The following is a 24,064-nucleotide window of genomic DNA, read 5'->3' as shown; positions in this document are numbered from 1 at the left end:
GATGTGTAATTTCCTCAGGGTCAACCTTCACTGATGTCATTAACCAGATGATGTGGCCTGTCATTTACCGTTCTGCGCCAAATGTAAATATGCTCGTTTTAACTGTTCCTTGATCCCCCAACTAGACTCCCAGCTCTGAGCAAGCCTATTCTGTTTATTTCTGCATCTCAGCACAATGAATCTGGCATGTGGATAACACTCAACGTGGGTTTGTTGAATGAATGAGTGAATGAATGGTTCATTCAACAATTTCATGAGCGCAGTTCCTGCATGCCCTATGCCACCTGCTTCTGGTGTTCTTTATCTATTGCTCTCTGGGCACATTATCAGGCAGTTTCATATTTCCCCACACTTACTTTGCAGGCATAGCCAAACCACAAGACACTGACTTATTCCCCTTTATCATCTGTCCCTTGTTGGATAAGAGTCAAGCCTCTCGACTAGCAAGAGCAACTGCCCCCCATTTTATTTTTGAGATTATAATATAATTACAACAGAGATTATAATATAATTTTGAGATTATAATGTAATTACAACATTTCTCCCTTCCCTTCCAAACCCTCCCACACACCCCTCCTCACTATCTGCTCACTTTCAAATTCATAGCCCCTTCTTTCATTAACTGTTATTGCATATAATATACATATTAAATGTATAACCTGTTCAGCCTATATAATATTACTAGTATGTATGTCTTCAGGACTGGCCATTTGGTACCAAACAACCGATTGGTGTCGTCTTCCCAGAGGAAGACCACCTACCACTTCCACTGTTGGTTTTCTTTAGTTGTCTGTAGTTCTCTGTGTATGGTTGAGGTCTTTTCTTAGCCAATCTATTCTTCTTTTGAGAACGCTCTGTTCAGGTTCCAGGCCTGTTTTTAGATGGGTCATTTGGTTTTAATTTTTTTTTGATGTATGTATGTATGTATGTATGTATGTATGTATGTATGTATGTATTATGTATATTAGTTTTTCAAGACATGTAGCCCTGGCTGTCCTAGATCTTACTCTGTAGACAAGGCTAGCCTAGAACTCACAGAGTTCCACCTGCTGCCTCTGCCTCCTGAGTGTTGAAATTAAACCCTGGCTTTATATTCTTAATATTAATCCTCTGTTATACATACAGCTGACAAGAATTTTCTTCCATTCTGTGGACTTCCTCTTTACCTGGTTGATTGCTTCTTTAGCTGTGCAGGAACAGTTTAGTTTTATAAAGTCCAGTTTTTCAATTGTTGGCCTTAGTTCTTGGACAAATAGAGTCCTATTCAGAAAGTCCTGTTTTACACACGTGTTATGTAGGGTCCTGCTATGTTTCCTTCTAGCAGCTTGAACGTGTCACATTTACATCTTTGATCTCTTTAAACTTAGTTTTTGTGCAAGGTGACATATATGGGTTTAATTTTATTCTTCTGCATATTGCTGTCCAGTTTCCCCAGGACAATTTATTGACAATGCTTTCTTTTCTCCAGCTTTTGCTTTTGGCATCTTTGTCAACTATTAAATGGCTGAAGTTATATTTACCTATGTTTGGGTCTTAAATTGTGTTCCATTGGTCTACATGCCTGTTTTTGTGCAAGTATCACATTGTTTTCATGTTCTTTTACTTTGGCTCTAAAACATGTATTAAGATCTGGAATGGTAATCCCTACAGCATTTTTGTTTTCTTTGATCGTTTTGGCTATCTGACGTCTTTTGTGGTTCCATATGAATTTTAGGATATTTTTCTATATAAAAAAAGAATGAGGTAGAAAATTTAATTGGAATTGCACTGAATCTGAAAATAGCTCTTGGTAAAATGGGTATCCTCACAATATTAATTTTACTAACACAGCAGCATGGGCTATCTTTCAATTTTCTAGTGTTTTTATCTCTTTTTTCAAAGTTTTCACTGTAGAGATTCTTTATTCTTTTGGTTAGGTTTATTATTAGATTTATTTTTCTCTGAAAGTATTGTGATAGGAGTGTGTCATGATCTTTTCTCTGCCTGTTTGTTGTTGGCATAGAAAGAAACTATTGATTTGTGCAAATTGATTCTATACCCTGCCACATTGCTAAATTTGTTCATTATTTCTAGTTTTCTGGTAGATTTCTTGGGATCTTTTGGGTAGATTGTTGGGATCTCTAATGTATAATCTCATGTCATTTGCAGATAGGGATAGTTTGACTTTTTCCTGTATGTATTCTTTTAATTTCCTTTTTTGCCTTATTGTTTCAGCTAGTGGTTTGAGCGGTGTTGAAAGGAGTGGGAATGGTGGACAGCCCGTCCTTATTCCTGACCTCAGTAGGACTGCTAAATTTTCTCTGTTTAGAATGATTTTAGCAGTGGTTTTACTACATTGAAGAATGTTTCTTCTAACGCCACATTCCCTAGGACTTTTATCATAAAGCCATGTTGTATCTTGTCAAGCTTTTTCTGCATCTAGCGAGACGGTTATGTGGTTTTTTTTTTCTTTAAGTCCATTATGTTGCTTATTCCTTCTTTTTTTTTTTTTAACTTGTGTATGTTGAGACACCCTTGTATTTCAGAAATAAAGTCAGGTTGGTCATGGTGGATAATTTTTTTATGTACATCTCTATTCTGCTTGCAAGTATTTTGTTGAGAGTTTTTGAGTCTGTGTTCATTAGGAATACTGTTCTGTAGCTTTCTTTTTGTTGTGTTTTTGTCTGGTTTTGGTATTAGACAGACACTGGCATTGTAGAGAAATTTGGGAGTACTCCTTTTAAATACTTCAAGAAGGGATGGATGTAGATCTTCTTTGAACATCTGGTAGAATTCTGCTTCAAGTCCCTCTGGTCTTACACTTTTTTTTTTCCAGTTGGGAAGCTTTTTTTTTTTTAAATTTCAATAGCCTCATTTGTTATAGGTCTGTTGAGATTGTTAGCTTATTGGTTTAATTTTGTTGGTTTGGCTGAATCTAGATATTCTTCTACTTCTTTTAGACTTTCCAGCTTCATAGAGCACAGGCTTTAAAACTATTTCCTGATAAGATTCTGAATTTCTTTGCTGTCTGCCATATTACTTCCATGTTAAGTTCTGATTCTGTTAATTTTGGTCTTCTCATTCCTTCTTTTGGTTAGTTTTGGCCAAGGTTCTGTCACTCTTGTTTATTTCAACAAAAAAATAGCTTTTATATACAATGAATGTTTGTGCTGTTTTCTTTGTTCTACTTCATTGATTTCTGCTCTGATTTTTATTTTTCTTGCTGTTGACTGGTTTGTTCTTGTTTTTCCCTAACTTTTGAGTTGCAACATGAAATAATTCATTTATGCTATTTCTGAAATTTTTATTTTAATTTTTATTAATTACACTTTATTCACTTTATATCCCCCCATAAACCCCCCTCCTCCCCTCCCAATCCCACCTTCTTTCCCCCTTCTCTATGCATGCCTTCCCCAAGTCCACTGATAGGGGAGGTCTTCCTCTCCTTCCTTCTGATCCTAGTCTGTCAGATCTCATCAGGAGTGGTTGCATTGTCTTCCTCTGTTCTGATATTTTAAAATTGTGGGCACTGAGAACTATTAATTTCCCTTGTAGGGCTGCTTTCAACATGTCCCAGAGGTTTTGTTGAGTTGTGTTTTCATTCTTATTTAGTTCCAGAATTTGTTGTTGTTGGTTTCACGGTTTCTTCTTTGACCCATTCATCATTCTGCAATGAGTTGCTTAATCTCCGTAAGTTTGTATATTTACTAGAGTTTTGTTTGTGGTCAATTTTAGGTCTTATCGCATTGTGGTCAGATAGGATATAAGGAGTGATTTCAATCTTTTTGAATTTGTAAATATTTGCTCGGTGTCTCAGGATGTGGTCTATTTTTTTAAAAAGCTTTTGTATGCTGCTTAGTGGGATGTGTATTCTTTGGTGATTAGCTGGAATATTCTGAAGCTCTTAAGTCCAGTTGATGTAAGATGCCAATTAATTCTGATGTCTCGCTATTGCTTTGTTCAGATGAACTGTTTATTGGAGAAAGTGGGATTTGGAAATCACCTATGATTAGCTGGTTGGTGTCACACTCCTGTAATCCTATAATTACTCCTGTAATCAGGGAGGCAGCGGCAGGCAGATTGCTGTGATTTCAAGGCTTTTAGGCTAGCCTGGTCTACACAGTGGGTTCAGGCCAGCCAAGGCTACACAGACAAACCCTGCCTCGAAAAACCAAATAAATAAAAAAAAATAAAAACCAAAAAAAGAAAAGAAGTCACCTCTGATTAATAGATTAGTCTCTGCCTTTAAATTGAGTAGTCCATTTTTTCTTGAAATTGGATGCTCAGAGCTTGTGCATATATATGTTGAGATTAGCACTATTGTTTTGGCTAAGTGTTTTCTTGGTCAGACTGAAGCATCCCTGTTCATCTTGTCTGGTTAGTTTTAGCTCAAAGTCTATTTTGTGGCTATTATGATAGCAATGTCTGCTTGTTGCCTGATCCCCTCTGAACCGGGTACTTAAGTTTATCCTTTTATTCTAAAGTGGCACCTATATTTAAAGCCACTACGTGTTTCTTGAAGACAGTAGACGGGTTTTTGTTTCTTGCTCTATTCAGTCAGCCTCTGTCTTTTGATTAGAAAGTTGAAACTGCAAAACCAAAGATGCAGGATCTCCAAGCACAGGGTACCAGCAGGACATCTGAGAGGACCCCGGTGACAGTCCAGTACTGGCGGCACAGCAGAAGCTGGAGACCTCAAACCAGACCATCACAGCTCTGCAATGAACATCTGCAAGTAAAGATGTTTAGGCAAAAGGATATACTGTGTGACACATGATAGCACATCACAGATTCCATTGGAGACAGTTTTGTTTGTGGTTTTGGGGGGAGGTTGCACATATGTAGGGATGGGGCGATGACTGTGATTGGGGTGCATGATAGGGTGCAAGAATCAATAAAAAGTAAAATAGAAAACAAAAGAAATTCAGGTCATGGTATTTAAAGTTATGAAAATGTGTATGTAAATTATAATCCCTGTGTGGTTGATTTTGGTGCTGTCCTTTGTGTTCTCAGTGGTGCTTTGTCTTTTAATAATTATGGCTTTGAAGCTCTTGGCCCAGTCTCCCTATATGCTGATTCTACTCTTCAGCCCCAAGTGTTGCTTCCTATATTTTCTATATTTTGCTGGCTATTAAAAAATCAAGTCTATTTATATCATGGGCTTTTTTTTCTTTCTCCTTCAATTATGGTAGACAGTTTTGCTAGGTATATTATTCTATGTTGGCCATCATAATCTTTCAGGACTTGAAATGCATTGTTCCAGGCTCCTCTGGCTTTCAAATATTCCACTGAGAAATCAGCTATTAGTCTGGTGGGTTTTTCTTTATGTGTGACTTGTGTTTTTTTCTCTTGCAGCTTTCAATAAACTTTCTTTGTTAAGCATACTTAGTGTTTTAACAATGATATGCCATGGAGATTTTCTTTTCTGGTCTTGTCTATTTGGTGTTCTGTATGCTTCTCTCTCTCTCTTCTTCCTTCCCTCCTCTCCCTCCCTCCCTCCTCCCTTTGTTTCTTCTTATTATTCTTTCTTTCCCTCTCTCTTTCTCTATTGGTTTTTCAAGACAGGGTCTCTCTGTGTAGCCTAGGCTGCTCTGTATATCAGGCTGGCCTTGAATTCATAGAGATTTGCCTTCCTCTGCCTCCCAAGTACTGGGATGAAAGGAGTGTGTCACCATGCCTGACTGTTCTGTGGTCTTGTATCTTCATGGGAATATCTTCCTTTAGTTTTGGGGATATTTTCTCCAAAGATCTTGTTAAAGATCTTGTCTATGTCATTGACTTGGGATGCTTCTTTTTCATCTATGCCTGTAATTCAAAAGTTTTGGTTTTGTCATGGTGTCCTACATTTCCTGTATGTGCCTTTTTTAATTTTATTTTTAGTTTTCATATTCCTTGCTCATTTAATCTAGATCCTGTATTTATTTTCAGGTCCTGATGTTCTATCTTCTGCTTAATTAATTCTACTTGTAAGTCTTTCCTTTTTTTCTAGTTGAGTTATTAGTTTTTTGAATTTCATCTTCATTTGCCTTGTAGCCTCTTAAGTATTTTATATATCTTTATAGAATTTCATTCTCAATTCTTGGATGGTTTTCATCATTTCTATCAGCCTTATGTTTGTGTTTCCCTGGCCGCTAAGTCATTTGTTGTCCTTAAATCTTTTCTCTTTGTGTTTTCTTTAAATTCCTTGATGACGTTTATGATTGCTTTTTAGAGGTAAGGTGCCGCACTGGTGGGAACTAAACTAAGTTGGGGCACTTGATCTGGTGGGTTGGGAGGTGTGGATGGAGAGGTTGGGACACTCACCTGGCTAGACACTGGAGAAGAAAATGGGAGGTCTGGCTCAGTTTCTTTTTCTGATAACTATTTTTTATTTTTATTAATTACACTTTATTCACTTTGTATCCCCCCATAAGCCCCTCCCTCCTCCCTTCACGATCCCACCCTCTCTCCCCCTTCTTCACGTATGCCCCTCCCCAAGTCCACTGATAGGGGAGGTTCTCCTCTTCTCCTTCCTTCTGATCTTAGTCTATCAGATCACATCAGGAGTGGCTGCATTGTCATCTTCTGTGGCCTGGTAAGGCTGCTCCCCCCTCAGGGGGAGGTGAGCAAAGAGCAGGCCAATCAGTTAAAAATATGGAACGCTTCACAAATTTGTGTGTCATCCTTGCGCAGGGGCCATGCTAATCTTCTCTGTATCCTTCCAATTTTAGTGTATGTGCTGCTGAAGCGAGCACTGATAACTATTTTTTAAAAGTGTCACCTGCAGTGAAGTTAAGCTGAGGATAAAGAAGAGTTGGGCTGTCTGCTCCCTTTCAGATACTCACTTGTTCTATTCATAAATAGTAATGTTATATATATATATATATATATATATATATATATATATATATATATCACAGACACACATATAATGTGTGCCTTCATGTATGGCGATACATGTGTGTATGTATACAGTGATGTGATGTGGATGTGAAGGTCAAAAGTCCTACCTCTGTTTCTATCTACCTTTGTTTTTGAGTCAGAGTCTTTCACTGGTCAGGAGATTGTCACATAGGCTGGGCTGGCTAGCCAGCAAGCCCAAGGAATCTGCCTGGCTTCATCTTTCCCCATGCTGGAATTACAAGCGGGCACCGCCATGCCCCAGGATTTTTTTAAACATAGTTTATGGTAACTAAGTTCAGGTCTTCATGCTTTCACAGGAAATACTTTACTAAGTATGCCATCTCTCTAGCTCTTGGGGTTATCATTTTTGATTAGTTAACTCATTCATTTCTTCATGCAATTTCCCGAAAAGTCAATGCATTTGGAATGGTTTAATGAGAAACACAGAAGTGTAAGGAGTAGGAAGCCAGTCCACACCTCAGAGTACATAGCAGCTTTGTTTGAATAGTGGTAAGATGTCAAACAATGAGGATCTATTGAGCATTCATGAAATTAAAAAACCATTTTGTAAAAATAAACTTACTATAGAAAAAATAAGTAAGCAATAACAGAAAGTAAAGATAACTGAAAAGTTTCAATGTACTCTTTAAAAATAATTTTTTGCTATATTTTTAGGTTTAAGAAAATAATTTATTTGGAAAATAGTTAAATATCTACTGGGTACTGCCCTGGTTAGCTGGTGGAGGCATGTCCAGGTAGGATCTGGTGAAGAGGTAGAAGCAGGAGGATCACAATTTCATGATCAGTTAGTCCTGAACAACCAGTCAGCTGTGATTAACAGAGACCCACATCACTGAGCTGAAATCTTCTTGAGAGTATTTCTCCAGGGTCAGGATGATGAAGCATTTCTCCAGGGTCTGGATAAAGGCTCATCCAGAATCTCAAACTGGTGGCCCAACTTGGCAGTATGTAAGAGTCACCCATGTGATTCTGATTTTGAAACACGAAAGCTGCAAGACTGAGGGGTCAAGAGAGTACCGAGGCATCACAAGGCAGGACTGGAGTGCCTGCAGAGAATCTAGGCGGCCGCTGGTGACCTTTAGCTTCGGTTACAGTGGAGACTCCAGGACACCAGAGATTCCAGCACCGTACATGGGTGGTTATCAGATGCCAAGGGCAGAGGCAAGTGCAGAGTAGAATTGGCATGAGTCTCTGAGACAAGCTGCCAACAGCCAAGCTGGAGAAGTGGGGCTGTCTAAGTCCCCTGGAGCCCAGATCAGGAGTGAGTCCCAGATGTCAGAGCCTGACCTACAGAATTTGGATTTATACTGCTAGATTTGAGGTTTGCTTTGATTGCATCATTTCTATGCCCTGCTCTTCCCATTTAGAATAAGAATTGTGCGACTTGGTTTTGATTTTACAGGAGCCTAAAGTGTTAAGTGTTTTTAAAGATTGTGAGACTTTAAAAGTTGTACTATATTTCACATTGCAAATTAACATGAGATCTTGGGGACAAGCCAGGAAAGAAAGGTACAGTTTAATAGTGATATGTTTGTGAAGTTGAAAGGGGTGGAGTTATTTTGGTTGTCAACACAATCTAGCTTCTCCCCAGAAGAAAGAAGCACAATTGAAGAATTTCTTCAGTCCCTTAGGCCAGTGGCCATGTCTGTGAAAGATTGTCTTGATTATTAATTGGTGTAGGAAGGTCCGCCCACTGTGGGCGGTACTATCCATAAGCTGGTGGGCCTGGGCTATGTTAGAAAGCTAGCTAAGTGAGCCAGAGCAAGCCAGGAAACAACATTCTTCCTCTGTTTCTGCTTCAGCTCCTGTTTGAGTTTCTGCTTAAGCATGCTCAGTGATGGACTGTGATCTGGAAGTGTAAGCCAAATAAACCCTTTTCTTGGAGAGTTGTTCTAGGTCAGGGTATTTTTTCACAGTAACAGAAAAGGCAAATAAGACAGCTCAGCTCCTGTTTGAAGCCTTGCCTTGGTTTCACACTCATCGTCTCGTCTAAGCATCTAAGTATGGTGTGGTGGTTTAATAGGAATGACTCCCATAGGCTCATGTGTTTGATGGTTGGTCATAGGGGGTGGCACTATTAGGAGGTGTGGCCTTGTTGGAGGAAGTAGGTCACTGGAGGTGGGCTTTAAGGTCTAAGAAGCTTAAGTCTGGCCAATATGCCTCAGCCTTCCTTCTGCTACATTTGGATCAAGCTGTAGAACTCTCAGCTCCTTTTCCAGCACCATTTCTGCCTACAGGCTGCCATGCTTCCTGCCATGGTGATAATGGACTAAGTCTCTGAACTGTAAGCAAGACCCACATAAATATTTTTCTTTATAAGGGTTGCCGCGGTCAAGGCATCTCTTCACAGCAATAGAACCCTAACTAAGACACATGTGAAGTGAGTTCTACTCTTTCCAGTGTTGGTTTATTAGTGTAGTGACCTGAAGCCCAGGGAGATTAATGCATCTAAAAGCTAAGAAATAACAAGTGGCCACCTCAATTTCTATACCCAGCGGTGACAGTTCCATGTTTGCAGACTACTTGGCTGTCCCCATAATTGTCCAGGGCCCATTTGGGCTTCAACTGGGTTTTACAAGTGCCTATCCCTTGGATTTGGAGTAGCCGTAAGCAAGTAGGCTTGCCCTTTGCATTTCAGTCTATGATCTGCATCACGTATCAGAATTGGCCAACGGAAATGTCACCTGGACTTTTGGAAGCACACCTTTTCAGTATGAGTAAGAAAGCACTTTGGTGTGTGTTCTATTTTTAATCACATTCCTGGGGTCAGAGCCTGGGTGCTTAGCCTGTAGCCAAGCTTGCACCCCATACTATACGTTAAATTTTAATGGGCCTTTCTTATTTACACCTAAATGAGGTTTATAATGGTTTAATTAGCAAAATATATCAGTTTGCTTCCTTAAACCTTGCTTCTTGGCGGAAAGGTTTCTAGCCATTTCCCGTGTTTAATAAAAGATGAAAAACCTCATTTCTCTCAGGCTAAGGAGGTCTGTGATTGCCTTCATCTGATTAGCACAGACACCAGGGTGCCACGGAGAAGTCACAAACGGGAAGTCAGTCAACAGTGTTTCCAACTGGCCAACACGGGTTGTGCTGCTCAGGGATATCTGTCAACAGTTCTCCATGCTCATCTGGCTTGGAATGAAATGACTGACATGAAAGCCAAACAGACAAACCACGGCTGGCCACGCCTCTCCCTGAAGTTGGAAGATCCTATGGCAGTTTAGGCAGGGTGCAGTAGAGAGCCTGGGCCCTGTCAGAGCCCCCGCCACTCTGCTCCAGTGCACCCATGCTTTTGCTTTATACTTGAGGTAATTTTTTTTTCCTGGATGTAGCCAGAAACTTGAGAAAAATACCCTTTCAATGACTTTAAGCTTTGCAGCAGAATATTTTGGTGTTACAATGCTGCAGAAGAATTTAAATAGCAACTATTTAGAACAACTGCCCACAGGTGTTTTAGCTAATCAAATCTGCGTTTTCATTTGCATTTGTTATATCGCAACCTTGGTCTCCTCCACACGCTTACCTAATTTATAAATATTTGCAGTAATGGTGAAGATGGTGTTTTATAGCTTGCATCTTTATGTAGCACGCTATCTGTTCTTTCATTTCACAGTGAGCCCTTTCGTATATTTGCGATATATCCCCCTCTCCTTTCTTCATCCCTTCCTTCCCACCCAGAGAGAAACAATCAATGCTGACTGTGTGTTGTCAATACTTACAGGTCTTTCTCAAAACCTGTGTAGACAATTACTGATACACTTACTTTTTTGGTCCTTCTCCTGCCACAGGATCTTACTGGCCATATTTCTTCTACCTTGCTTCCCCCTCATTTAATACATTGTGGACAATGAACGGAGAGGTAACTTTGTGCCCAGTGTTCTGCATTTTTTCATTTATCTTGTTGCCAACCTGGAGTCTCTTGTAAACCATGGTGGATGTGGGTGTTATTCTGCTTTCTTTCAGTCATGTTGTCATTTATGTCAGCCCTGTGTGTTAATACATGCAATCTAATAATTTTCTCACCTGCCCCGATGTTCTCTGGTCTCTGAACAAAGTTCTTCATTTAGTTTGGGCCCCTGGGAGTGTGAGTGTTTTTCTGGTATGGACTCCTGGTCAGCCTCTGACCTCTAAGTGTAGGATATTTGGTCATGTTCCACCTCTTCCCTTGTCTTCCAGACCTAGTGTCTCTATGGCTTCATGGAAGCCTGTAGAGGCCAGATTGGAGGGGTCAGAGTGACACCAAAGGAAAGAACAAAAGCCTGGGCTCAGCTAGACCTGAGTTGAAATCTCACATCAGACCCTTTGAAACCATGAGACTTTGAGGAAATGACTTAAACTTCCTAAGACTCTGTTTTTTCCTCTGAGAAGTAGGCGTTCTGATAGTTAGTGTATTCGTTACTTTTATGCAGTCATGAGAGCAATGGAAATGGAGTCAAGAGGACAATGTAATGATGTATATGGAGGGAAGCTTTATTTGGGTTGAAGAATTTGGAGACTTCAGTGCATCATGGTGAGTGGAGCAACTTGCCTCATGATGGCCAGGAGGGAGGGGGAAGGGAGGGAGAAAGGGACAAATAATGAATATGTAGAAAGCTATGCAAGACATAGCTCAGAAGGACATGTCCCCAGTAACCTACTTCCTCCAATTAGCCCCCACTGCCTACTTCCCCCCCCTGCAGACCCCAAATACTATCATATTATGACTCTATTTGTGGACTGCTCCACACAAAGTCAGAATAACTCAAGTTTTACTTCCTAAAAGCACACACAAAAGCCACAGCCAGTGTGGTGGTGCACATCTTTAATCCTGTCACTCTGGAGACTGAGACAGGTGGATCTTTGAGTTCAAGGCCAGCTTGGTCTCTAAGCTGAGTTCCAGGATAGCCTGGGCTACACAGAGAAACCCTGTCCCAAAACTAAAACCAAACCAAACCAAACAAAAACCCCAAACCAAAACAAACAAAACAATAACCCTCATGAACCCCTGAGAGACATTTTTTATCGAAGCCATAACCCCTGTCAGGAGCGTTAAAAGTGCTAGAGTCTGCTCTTAATGAATGGCCATGACTTTGAGAGGTAGCTCTAGGACTGCCACCAGCTTTGCTTTAATAAATAAATCTATTTAAGACCAAAAGACAATTGGCTTATATACGCAAGTAAATATACAACAAATTAAGTGGTATAGCCTCATGAGCCAAGTGGCATGTCAGGGACCATGGGCTGGACACTGCACTTCCCCGAGGCATTCACCATGTGGTCAAGCAATGCCTTCATTCCTTCAGTTCCTCTGTGGCGCTTCTACTCATCCCTACTCTACCTCTCAGGCCTCCAGTGTCTTTGGTTTCCCTGGCTGCAAAGGAACTGACTCTCTTTCTTTCTTCCCCTCCTCCATGTGTACATGTGTGTAAGTGTGTGAATGCGTGTACGCGTGTGTGAGTCTGTGTGTGCTGAGCAAGACTCTAGCTCCTCGAGGGCAGCCAGCAGGCTCCTTGTCTATCATTGCCCGAGATTACTGGGTTTTCGGGGGGAAAGCTGATGTCTGTTTTATAAACCCCTGCCAGCATGGGAATGACAACGCTTCTACCTTCCTTCCACCACCATGCCATGACCACGGCCCTCTTGGATGAGACTGAGTTTTTCCTACAACCCTTCCTAAGGCTTATTTTAACAAGTGGAATTGACACATGCATGGAGCCCTTCCTTTCAGCCCTGACTTCCAACGGAGCCGCAATGACCAAGAGTATGGTCATTACAGCATACATTTGGATCTGATTGAAATTAACAGGACAGCCCCCCCCCCCCCCCGTGGATGCTGTGTCTCAGGGTCTGGAATCTGTCCATAACAGGAGGCCTACCCAGGGAGGCAGCAGAGATTCCTGCCAGCTCGCCAGCTTCAGGCTTCCGTTGTTCATCAAGCAGTTAGGAGTCTTAACCCACCTCTCACCTATCTGATCACATTCTGGAGAGCCTTGTCTGTCTTGTTTTCAGGAACACTGTCCTCACTCAGAATGGTGTAAGCTAAGCGCTGCTTCAGAGAAACTCGCCAGACTGTTAATCTTGGGGTAGCAAATGGAGAGGTGTGAAGCCCAAGAGCTGTAGTGACAGTTGTGAGGCAAGGTGACAATTTACTTACTCTGTGGGGGAGAAAGGGCTGGATCTGAAGGATAGATAGGGAGGGAGAGAAGGCACCAAACCACCTCACTTTGTTTTGCTTCAGAAGCCCTTAGTGAGCATGGAGCCACACCCTGTCTTGAGCATGGTGGAACCAAGGTCACTCCACTCTGCAGCACCAAGCTGCTGTGGGCCAGTTAGCAGATGAAACATGGGCCATCCTGAGTGAGCAAAAGAGCTTTTGTTGGCAAAATGTGTGCCTCCTTCCTATAAAGACAAACAATAAGAAAATGTAAATGAGGGGCTGAAGAGACGTCTCAGTGGTTAAGAGAAGTGGTCGCTCTTTTCATAGACCCTGGTTTGAGTCCCAGCCCCCCTTGGAAGCTTGCAGCCATCTGTAATTCCATTCTGATGCCTTCTTCTGGATTCGGCAGGCAACACCTGCAAGCAAAACACCCACACATAGAAAATAAAATCAATTAATTAAGAAAAAAAATAAAGCCAGGCAGTGGTCCTGCACACCTTCAATCCCAGCACCCAGCGAGGCAGAGGCAGGTAGATCTCTTCGAGTTCAAGGTCAGCCTGATATACAAAGTGAGTTCCAAGATTGCCAAAGCTACACAGAGAAACCCTGCCTCAAAAAACAAAACAAAACAAATCTAAATGAGCATTCACCAGGCACATGGGCTACTTATGTTTTAATGACAAACTAGAAAGCTCAGTGACCTGTCACAACAGACACTCACTTGAGTGGCTCAAAGGGACAGCTGTCCTCCACATGTTGACTCGGATACACAGATTACGTTGATGCTGTAACACCTCCAACAAAATGTATGACCATGCTGGCCCTAGCAGGGGAAGAGTACACAGAGGACCACACTCTTGCCTCCCTCTATTATCACTTGGAAGTGACAGATGTCACCTCCACTTGTTTTCATACGTAACAGAATAAAGTCATTTGTCATTTGTAAGAAAATGGATGCAACTAGAGATTACCATATTAAGTGAATTAAGTCACGCTTAGACAACTATCATGCTCTCTGTCACTTGTGAGTCTATGTTTTAGATAGGTACACAAATGAAAGTAGGATGGAAACTAAGGGAACAATGGGGACTGATAGGAAGAGGCAAGCAAGGGGAAGGAAGTAGGGTGTAGGGAAATGTGCTCGAAGCACATTATAAATGTGTATGGAAATGGCCTTATAGAACCCAGCATAATGATGATAATAAGAACAATAGTAAAGGAAGTCTTAAGACCCTCTTAACCATGGGAGGCAGGACGTTCAACTCTCCTTCTTCTGAGGTGGATGAAGGTCAGCAGCAGTGGGCCAACCCCAAACATGTCCTTATAAATGGGGAATAGTACGTGAAGAACAGAACAGAATTTTGAGACAGTTAAGAGTTTGTTCTGCTGCTAAAACAGTACTACAGCCTGAGAGTATAAGTAACAAGACCTCACTTTCTATGTTCTGGAGGGCTAGAAATCCAAGGTCAAAGTTGGGATAGGTTTGATATAGAGGGGCCTTCTTCCTTGACTGACATATGGCCATTTCTCTGTGCCCTACAGGTGGGTGCCCATTTCTGGTACCTTTCTAAGTCTCCATATTTCCTCTGCTTACAGAGACACAGCCAAAAGAGACCACTGAACAAACTTTGTTTTGACTCACTTGCCTTTTCAAAGGTCCTATCTCCAAAGACAGTTGTGTTTGAAGCATAGGACCTTCAGCACAAGGGTTCTGCGGGGACCCAGTTCAGCCCAAGCCAAGTGTAACCATAATAGAGCTGAGGAGTTTGGAAGTGAGATATGAGAGGAGAGAGGAGTGTGAGTAGGAAGTTAGGAGGGGGATGCTAGAGTTGGGAATCTCAAATACCCTTCAGAAGCTGTGTGCTGCGGGCTTTTTCCCAGCCTGTTGCTATTGGGAGATGGTGGAACCTTTAAGATGTGGGGCATGGGAGAGAAAGGTCACAGGAAGTGAGCCCTGGAAGGTGTTCTTGGCATCTTTACCCTTAGATCCAGGAAGCAAATGGCTTCCTCTACACATGCAGCTTTACCACGTACCAAATGTCTCTATACACTTATACATATGGTTCACCTTCACTCCTTGTGGAGATCCTGATGAAGTAGTATTTATTCTCTTTAGATGCAATTTACATATGATAAACCTGAGCCACAGAAGCTAAACTGCTCTCCTAAAGCAAAAACAAAAACAGTTTATTAATTGGTAGGGCTGGGGTTTGAGCCCATTACGTTTGACCTGTCTTCACTGAGGTTAAGAATGAGTCTGATGACACTCTGGTGTGTGTCCTGCTGATTTAGAGTCTGTACAAAATGAATCTTGTGTACTGAACTGTGTGACACCTGGAGGCCCCTTCATGCAAGTGATGCCCAGGTCCCTTGCTTGGGTGAAGGCAGGGCTCACTGCAGACCAGCAGCTGACATTGAAGGTCAGGTTCTCTTCCGCTCTATGGACTACAGAGGCTTCAAGGTCTCTGCAGGGGTTCTACTGGCTTCTGAGCAGGCCAAGAGCAGGATAAGCTCCCCTTGCCCTTCCTTTCCCCCCACCCCCACACTTGTGCTTTCTGTCTCCCAACCCCACTCTTGGGCCGATGGTGCCTGGAAACATGGTCCAGGAAGGGAAGTGGGTTGTTAGAAGGGTAGTTGGTGGCTCTATGGGGTCTGAGAGTATCACCCAGAAACAGGAGCATATCCTAAAGATCTGACTTAGAAAAACAAATGAAGGCAGTGTGAGAAGCTGGAGAGCGAACACGCACTGCAAAGGACATTAATGGGTGGTGCTAGTTACACTGGGCACTTATTGGCCGTGGGCAGTTTGCTCAGGGGATGTGACAGTTTCTAAGGCAGACGAGGGTTCTCTTCATGTGAGGCTTACATTCTAGTATTGAAGACAGAAAGTAAATAAGTGAAGACAGATGGTGAGAAGGGATCAAGATGGGCAGAAGTGGTGAATGGCCGGGCTGGGAAAGCCACGTAGGACAGTGAGCTCGGTTGTACTTTCTCTGGGGAGAAACATGGAAGAATCGGCTACTAGAGAATGGTTTGAGTGTGTTCTAGGCTGCGCAAGGGTAATATCCTTTAAGTTAGGCCAAGCCTGGAGTAGGTGATAGTGGGTGAAAGGGGAGTATGGGTGTTTGTCTGTGTGTGTGTGTGTGTGTGTGTGTGTGTGTTTGTGTGTGTGTGTGTGTAGGTGTGTCACTGTGTACAGGAGCCATAGGAGGGTTGTAAGACCACAGAGATAAACACCTGGGACTTTTTGAAAATGACATGGGCTGCCATTGTACAAAGACTGCCCTACAGGGAGTTAAGAGTGGAAGCCAGAGCAGTAGGAGCAGGCACAAGTGGGGACAGTGCTACAGTCACCCAGGGAAGTCGCTGGGACAAATGTGCACAGGGAGCGGGAAATCCATTTGAAGTCCTCTCTGTTCTCTCAAGCTCAATTACATCACAAGAGCTGCATTCCCACAGTCCTTTACTGAGCCACTAGCCAGAAGTATGGTCAATGCTATGGCAGGAACATGGTTGGGGTTTAGAGACAGGGCAGGGCTGTGTGTAGCAGCCAAGAGCCTTCTGGTGAGGCTCCTCGTGTTGGCCATTTCTAGGTCAGCTGAGACGTAGTGATTTATCTCTAGCTGCTGGTGACTTGCTGGGTGGTGATGGAGGAGAGGCACCCTCCACACAAAGGAAGGCACATTTTGAAGACTGCCACAGCCTGTACCTCAGGCTTGGGTTCCTGGGCTGCACTGAGGCACCAGGAGGGATGTTGAGGAAGGCTGAAATACCCTCTGTGTCCCAACATCGTCCTGGCCTTTTCCCAGCTGTGTGAGATCTGGAGGAGAAGCGGGAGGCAGCGGGAGACAAAGAGGTGCCTGTTGTCTGCTTTCCTTCCTGCAGTGCGGCCTTCAGCCCGCTTAGGAGGTCCAGGGCATGGAGAAGACGAGGATGAGGATGTTTCTGTCAACACTGTCACTGAGTGTCTCCCCATTTCACATTTTACAACAAAGCCCAGTGTCAACAAGCCAGCATCATTTTCTATGGTTGCCTGAGTGACTTTGGGGGTCCATTGGCCCTGCACCTTGCTGGGTCTTCATTCTGGACTACTTCTGTTTTGTCTCTCATTCTTCCCTCAGCCTTAAATGTGACCACCCACTCCTTGTGGCAGAACTGGCCTTTGAATTGTCCTAAAGCTATGGAAATGTGTAAGTTAATGCAGTCCAAACCCAGGCGGAGGCTTCTCAGAGGAAAGTAGCTATGGCAGCCAGCTTCTCAGTGCCAGAGGTGGGCAAACAGGCCTAGATGATGATGTCATGTTAGGGACGATCTGTGCACTGTCAAGGACAAGTGCAGCTCAACCGCAATTAACGATTTCTTGTGTGTTGTACGTTTCTTTAGGCATTTTGTGTGTGAGAGAGCAGCCAATCTTGCCACAGCGCATGTGTGGAAAGTCAGAGAACAACTTGTAGTAGGAGGGTCTCTCCTTCTGCTCTGTGGGTTCCAGGGATTGAACTCAGGACGTTGGGCTTGGTAGCAAGCACTTTCACTTCCTGAGCCACCTCAGCAGCCCAATGAATGTTTTTTTTTATGTGCGCAGTAACAATCTAGGGTAGAAGTTCAAAGTGCCAAAGGTGCAGTGTAAAAATGCCTGTGGCTTGACGGTCATTAACAGTCATTAATAATCATTATACGGAATTATTTGAGAACAGTTTTAGTTTATTTTTATTGTTTTTAAAAAACTTTGGGAATAAGGATCTAGGGCTCATTAGTAAAGTTCCAGGGGGCCACAGATCTACAGGACCTTGAAGTAGAAAAGGATTGTGTTTCAGCCCTGCCCAAAGGACAGCTCCACAGATCATCCCTAATATGGCATCATCATCTAGGCCTGTTTGCCCACCTCTGACACTGAGAAGCTCATGCATTGTGTTGTACACTCCCAGAATGCTGTTGGGCTGTAGCTGTAGGCCCAGATTCTAGGTCTGAATTCGGTTCTCCCATTAGCTTGAGCTTCTCAGCGTTTCCTTCTGTCTCTCCTGTTCTAGGTGGAAGTCACTGTGACGCTAGCTCCTCAAGTCCTCGCACATGCTCAGTAAGAGAACTTCCACGCAGCCCTGGCATGTGAGGGTCACGTGTGCCTGCTGTTCTGCTTCCTGTAGGGCACTGGGTCACAGAGCCTTTTCTGAGAATGCCATCAGTACCCTTGGCCATCTCCCGCCAGAGCTGCCTCAATTGTATTTGTTCCATTTGGTGTGCACTGGCCCTTTAATTCTGAAGGAAGGTTCAGAAGCTGAAGTTTTTTGACAACTATTGTTTTTGCCTGACTTTTTTTATAGATGAGGAACAGGATGTGTAGAGAGGAAAAGGGACTTATGTTCCCCAGGCAGGGCTGCCAGGTTTAGCTATAAGCATACAGGATGCCTGGTGAATTTGAATGTCTGGTAAACAAATCATTTTATTATATCCCATAAGGAGCCCGAGTTGTACTTGTTTACCTGTACTTCAGATTCTGTGCTCTCTCAGCAGCCTTTTTTCCCAAGCCGTATGACAAGGGATTCCAGAGGTAGTGTAGTAAGTACCCAAGGGTCCCGCATCCCAACCTGCTGCTCTTTCCCGGGAATCAAGGTCAAGAAACACCAAGTCTGAATGCTTCCAGTACCTTCTTACTGGATGAGGGCAGACTATATGGAGCAATCATGGAGTCTTGTATTTCTGAGCTCTCTCATAGTCTAAAATCTCTGAAGTCCACAGACCATCCTGTCAATGGATAGTGACAATGGACACAATGTCCCTCAGAGTTCCATGGACCGTCAGCCTCTGCCCTCCCAGTCTTGTCCGGTGGTTTTGCTTATATTTGCCCTGTCCTTGCTGAGCTCATGTAGCTGGGCCACAGAACAGGTGCCAGGAAAGTTTGTCAAATAAGTATGCACAGGGCCTGGGACTCCTGGACAATAAAGCAGCTTCGCACTCTTTCCAAGCAAGAGTACAGCTGGTGAGCCAGTAAGGAGCAGGTTCAGACCTGGGAGAGACAGGGGAGGTTGAAATAGACCTCCTCATTCGTGGTCCCACACAGCTGCCTACGAGTTCAGGAAGGAATGGAGGTGAAGTGGGTCAAGTAAGATCAGGATTCACAAGAGGCATTGCCCCCAGTCGGCTTTGGCCTCTGGGAATGTGAGCCCAGGACAGCTAACAACACCAGAAATCTAGATGCTTATAAGAAACCTGCTTTGTGAATATCAATAAAGGCTTCATGTTTCCCCAAGAACATCGTACAGGCCATACAAAGCAAGACCACAGTAGCATCCAGCCACCGGGAGAGGCAGGTTTGGCCCCTGCCTGGCATCACAGTGGGGACTGGAACCCAGCTGGCAGCCATTCCAGGCTGCATACCTAGGGACCTCCCTTTTGGTCCCCTCTGCACCAGGCCTGGGATGGGAGGGCTCTCACCTTACTCAGAACGACAAAGCAGGGAGATTAATAAAGATCCCAGCCCTGCCGATCTATCATCTTCTGGCACTGAATTACACACGTATCTCATTATCATTACGGAGCTTTTGGGCTAATTGCAAATCAGGGAGTTGAGATTATTAATGAAAGTGAAACCTCTGGGTGTTCGGGGAGGGCTCAGGCTCAGCTGGCTTATGTCCCACCCCTGGCTATAGTGTCCTCTGGACACCTGCTGACCCCCCAGTCACTCCCGCCTCAGTGCTGTTCCCAAGCTCCCTGCAGTTGACTCGTGCACGTGCCTTCGAACCATTTCCCAGGAACTCTGTGCAGCAGGAGCATTAAAGCAAATGTGCTCATTATACCTGATGGTGCACAATCCTTGCAGAGGAAATTAGGAATGATTAGGCGTCATTAGAGGAAGATGTCTCTCTTCACCCAAAATATTGACGGCCAAAAACCCAGCCGTGCAGATAACAAATGAATAAGACTTAGAGACACAACACACTGTGGGGATGATCAATGTTGACCCGACTGTACCCCAGACAGCTCCAAAACAACGTTAGCAGCTGCAAAGAAAAAAAAAAAGCCTTCGGAAGTCCTGCCTGCTCTCTTTCTCATTCTCCCCAGGACATGTGAGGGGTGACTATCTGAATTCTGTGGATTTTTATTTGGCAGAGGTCACAAACTACCCATCTAATCTACCGTCGGCTGTAATTTGTTCAGACTGCATGATGCTTCTGAAAAAAACAAAACAATAAATCAAGATAGCTAGGCACTGTGCTCCTGCCTCCTGGCATCCCAACTTTCAGCTCGCCCAGAGAAACCAGGCTGTAACATTATATCAGGCCTATGATGGTGCATGGAGCCCAGGGCCAACCCTCTCCTTAGATGCCCAGTGATTGGCTCCAGGCCCACCCCACGCTCTCTGACCTTCCCCAACGGTGTGCTAGAATAGATGCCTATTTAGTGCAGCAAGCATGGTACGTCTGAGCTGCTTCTATTCAGTGCTTATCTTTGGGACTCCTGGAGTTTGTCATCTCTGCTTGGGGTCACCCTTCGCCATATGACACTCCATTGTGTTGTCTTCCTCATTCCCTTGAAATCCTTCAGAGTCCTTCCTCCATCACAAACCATCCTATCACCTGTACCTCCACACATCTGGAGGATAAAGGGCCAGTTACCTATCCGAAGCCCAATATGCCCTCCCTTATGTAGAACGTCTGTGACTTTGGATCTCCAGCCACTATGGCTTGACCCTATGCAGACATGCCAGGGCCTGTTCTAACTCAGAGCATCACAGCTATCCCTCTAGCCTGCAAAGATTTACCCCTTGTCAGTTCGGAATTGATGCTCACTCTGTCTGTCCACCCGTCAGAGCTCTCTCCTATCCCCCTCCTCCTATTCTCTCTCTTTAATCAACACGGCCCTCTGGAGCCCTGCTGACTCCTCTTCCTGATGCCTCGGTTATTCCCAGGACTGTTTCCAGGCCTCCCTTGCCCACCTCACCACAAACACCTGGAGTATGGCTCTCCTTCCCCCACAGCCACCCTTGTAGGATCCAGCAGCTCTGTTGTCCTTGAGGACTGAATGGAATTCCCCTGGGAGGATTTACTTGGCACCAGACTAATTTTGCCTTCCTCACAGTGTACAAGTTTTAATTGAGTTCCTAGATTTTGCTAATGTTCTGGTAGAGCATTAATTCTCACCAAGTGCTTTAATTAGGTCTGCTGGTCCCGTCCAGTGCCTGCTAACCATAAGAGCCTTACGACCTCTCATTCATTTCTCCCTCTAATGTGGCTACTTCCTTCCAGACTGGTTGTTTCTCAAGCAGGTCCCATTACTTTAAGAGTGTCTTCCATCTTCTCAATAAATCGATTTAATGCAAAGTATGCCTTCCAGTTTAATGGAATTGCTTATGAGACAAGACCTGACGTATAGCTGGACTCCATCACTCAGAATCTACAGAATACCACTGAGTAAAGAAGACTTCAGAAAGGCGCAGTGTGTCTGCCACATATGGAAAGCCTCACTTAAGGCTGTGTGTCATTTCCTGCCACCCTGTGCAAGCATGACAGTGTGACATTTCAGAGTCCCTGAGCTGCCCTTCTGGTCCCAGAGGCCTGCCTCACCAAACACCACATGGATTCTTTAGTGGCTGGGGATGGTTTTCCCTGTGGTTTCTATCAGAATGAAAGTCTGTTTTCCTTCATTTCTCTCATCCAGACTAGAGCTATGATTATTTGTTGTACCTATACTTGTGTGTGGTTGCAGGCCATGGGTTCTCCTAGCTGTGCGCTATCTTTATCCTGAATGCATCACCATTTGTCTACCCTGTCATTCCCACTTCTAGGAGCAGCAGAAACACACACGTGTGTTTACTGAAAGATGAAAGATGTGGGCTACAATGTTCATGGCATCTAAAGCCAGAGTAAGGTCATGGTCTAAATTTTCATCAAGAATGGCTTGTGTAGACAAACGGTGATGTACACACAGCCAGTGTCTCTTTGGGAGTAGAATGGACAGAGAGTTCTTACTGATGAGCTTTGAGGGAAAGCTGACATGAGAGTTTCCTCTGGGTCTCTGTCCGCCAATCCAGGTAGATGTGACCCTGCTTTCCAGGACAGGGAAAATTGGTGAACAGCCAGAATGACCAAAACTAGAAGATTTGGCACCATCCTTGAGAAGAATAAAGGAGTAGAATGCAGGAACATGAAGATATTTGCTCAGAAGATGGAGAGCAGAGGGTGACTTGTGTAGACTATGAAGCCAGAGCCTGAAACAGTTCTCAGGATCTGAGAGACCAGGCCGTGTGTACTGTGCTCAGACAAACAGGGCTTGACCTGTGCATGGGACAAAAGTATTGGGGAAATTTGATTAATAATTCTTTCCATGCAGCTAAAAACAGAAGCTGAAGAGTGAGTGGTGGTATGATTTAATAATGCACAGCATGCCCTGTCTGGCTAACAGGAGTGATTAATAGCCATACATTGCAGCTCTGACTCGTCCAGGCTGATGGCACAGAAAACAGGGAGATGGCTTCTGTCTCCCTACTCTATGACACTGAGCTCTAGACTTTAAGACTTGATGCCATATGTGGAAAGATCCATGGGATGGATACACACCCAAATTAGAGCAAAGACACACACACACACACACACACACACACACACACACACACACACACATACTACACCCATTTCAACTCTTAGTTGGATGTGGTGAATGACTGAGTAAATATGACCGACCCAGGATTCCTTAATTCTAGATCCATCTCTGCCAATTGTTTCTTCCACTTGACACAGGACAAGTTAACACCTCCTCTCTTCCTCACTCCCTCCTCTATACTTTCAGAAAATATCTAATTTTTTTATGGGGCCAGCTTCATATCTGGAAATGTGCAAGTGACTAAAACACTGGTGGCTTGGGCCCCTCGGCTCAGAGTCTAGTGGGCCCAGCAGGAGCTCAAGTCCTCACCTGCTCAATGAGCTTGGTGGATGACATGACATTCTAGCACCTCTCTACTTGAAAACCATCTGTAGTTAAGTGTAGATACTGAAATTTAGAAACCATTCCTGAAGGCTTTTAAATACATTTCTTTAAAATTTCCATTAATCTTTTTCTGACAATATTTTCTCCTATAAACTTCAAGCCTGACCAGAATGCATCATGAAGTAAATGAAATCCCCTTATAAAATATCTCTAACAACGCAGGGGGAGATTAAAGTTTTTATTGTATTCAGCAATTCTTTGATAAATGTGTTATTTACATTTAGTATTCCCTGAGCCATGATGTATCTCACAGTTGTTACTGGCAGACAGCAGCCATCGTGGGATTTTGAGCTTCTGTGTGTGGCATCAAAGCTTATATAGCCTGAAAGAAAACCCTGATGGTAGTAGGAAAACATCATTTTAGTAAATTCTATGTCACCAGTCTTCATGACAGCAAAGGGGATAATACTGTGTGGAAAAACAGAAACGTGGTATTTCAGAGATAAAAATGAATTTAAAAAGATTTGAATTATAAACCTAACAAAAGCTTATGAATACTAAAACCTATTTGTATAGTTCATTACATGTATCCAGAAGTTAACATTTTATTTTTATATCCAAATATTCATGAAACAGTAGTGCTTTTAATAATTATAAAACAAAATTTCTAGGTGATTTCTAGAAAATTTCTAGAAAACAGTGCTTTTGAACTAGGAATGCAAAGCTGGTTTTACAGAATCAGTCAATTGATCGATTGATTGATCAATCAGCCCATCAAACAAACCAAAACAATAAAGCACTTAATCATTGCAGAGGATACTAAATTAGCATTTGAGAATTTCAACTGAATTTCTGGTAAAAATTTTCCTTGACAGCAAGTAGAATATTCTTGTAAAAGATACCTTCAAAATCCCTCCAGCTATGGGCTCTACATTTTTAAAGAGTCTGCATGTAAGTGAAGCCATGCAGTTTGTCTAAGGACCGGTGGCTGGAGAAGGAAGATGTCAGGGTAAGGACACACATGTTCAGCTTTGTGATGGAAAGGAATGGGGACCTAGCAGACAGTACAGCGGCTGCAGTCACGGCAAAGGCTTGGTGTGCAGGACACAGGTCTTTCCCATGGCA

At 43.3% G+C, this 24,064-nt stretch overlaps 1 non-coding gene across 1 annotated transcript; it reads right to left on the bottom strand.

Moving 5' to 3' along the window:
- Nucleotides 1-6,606: 6,606 nt before the first annotated feature.
- Nucleotides 6,607-6,713, bottom strand: LOC129687305 (U6 spliceosomal RNA). The gene has a single exon (XR_008721779.1). It is a non-coding gene; the product is annotated as a U6 spliceosomal RNA (small nuclear RNA).
- Between the last annotated feature and the right edge of the window lie 17,351 nt (nt 6,714-24,064).

Source organism: Psammomys obesus, unplaced genomic scaffold (assembly GCF_907164565.1).
Source record: "Psammomys obesus unplaced genomic scaffold, mPsaObe1.curated_primary_1811, whole genome shotgun sequence".
NCBI classification, from domain to species: Eukaryota; Metazoa; Chordata; class Mammalia; order Rodentia; family Muridae; genus Psammomys; species Psammomys obesus.
The sequence above is the reverse complement of the archived record's forward strand: the minus strand, read 5'-3'. Positions and strand labels throughout refer to the sequence as shown.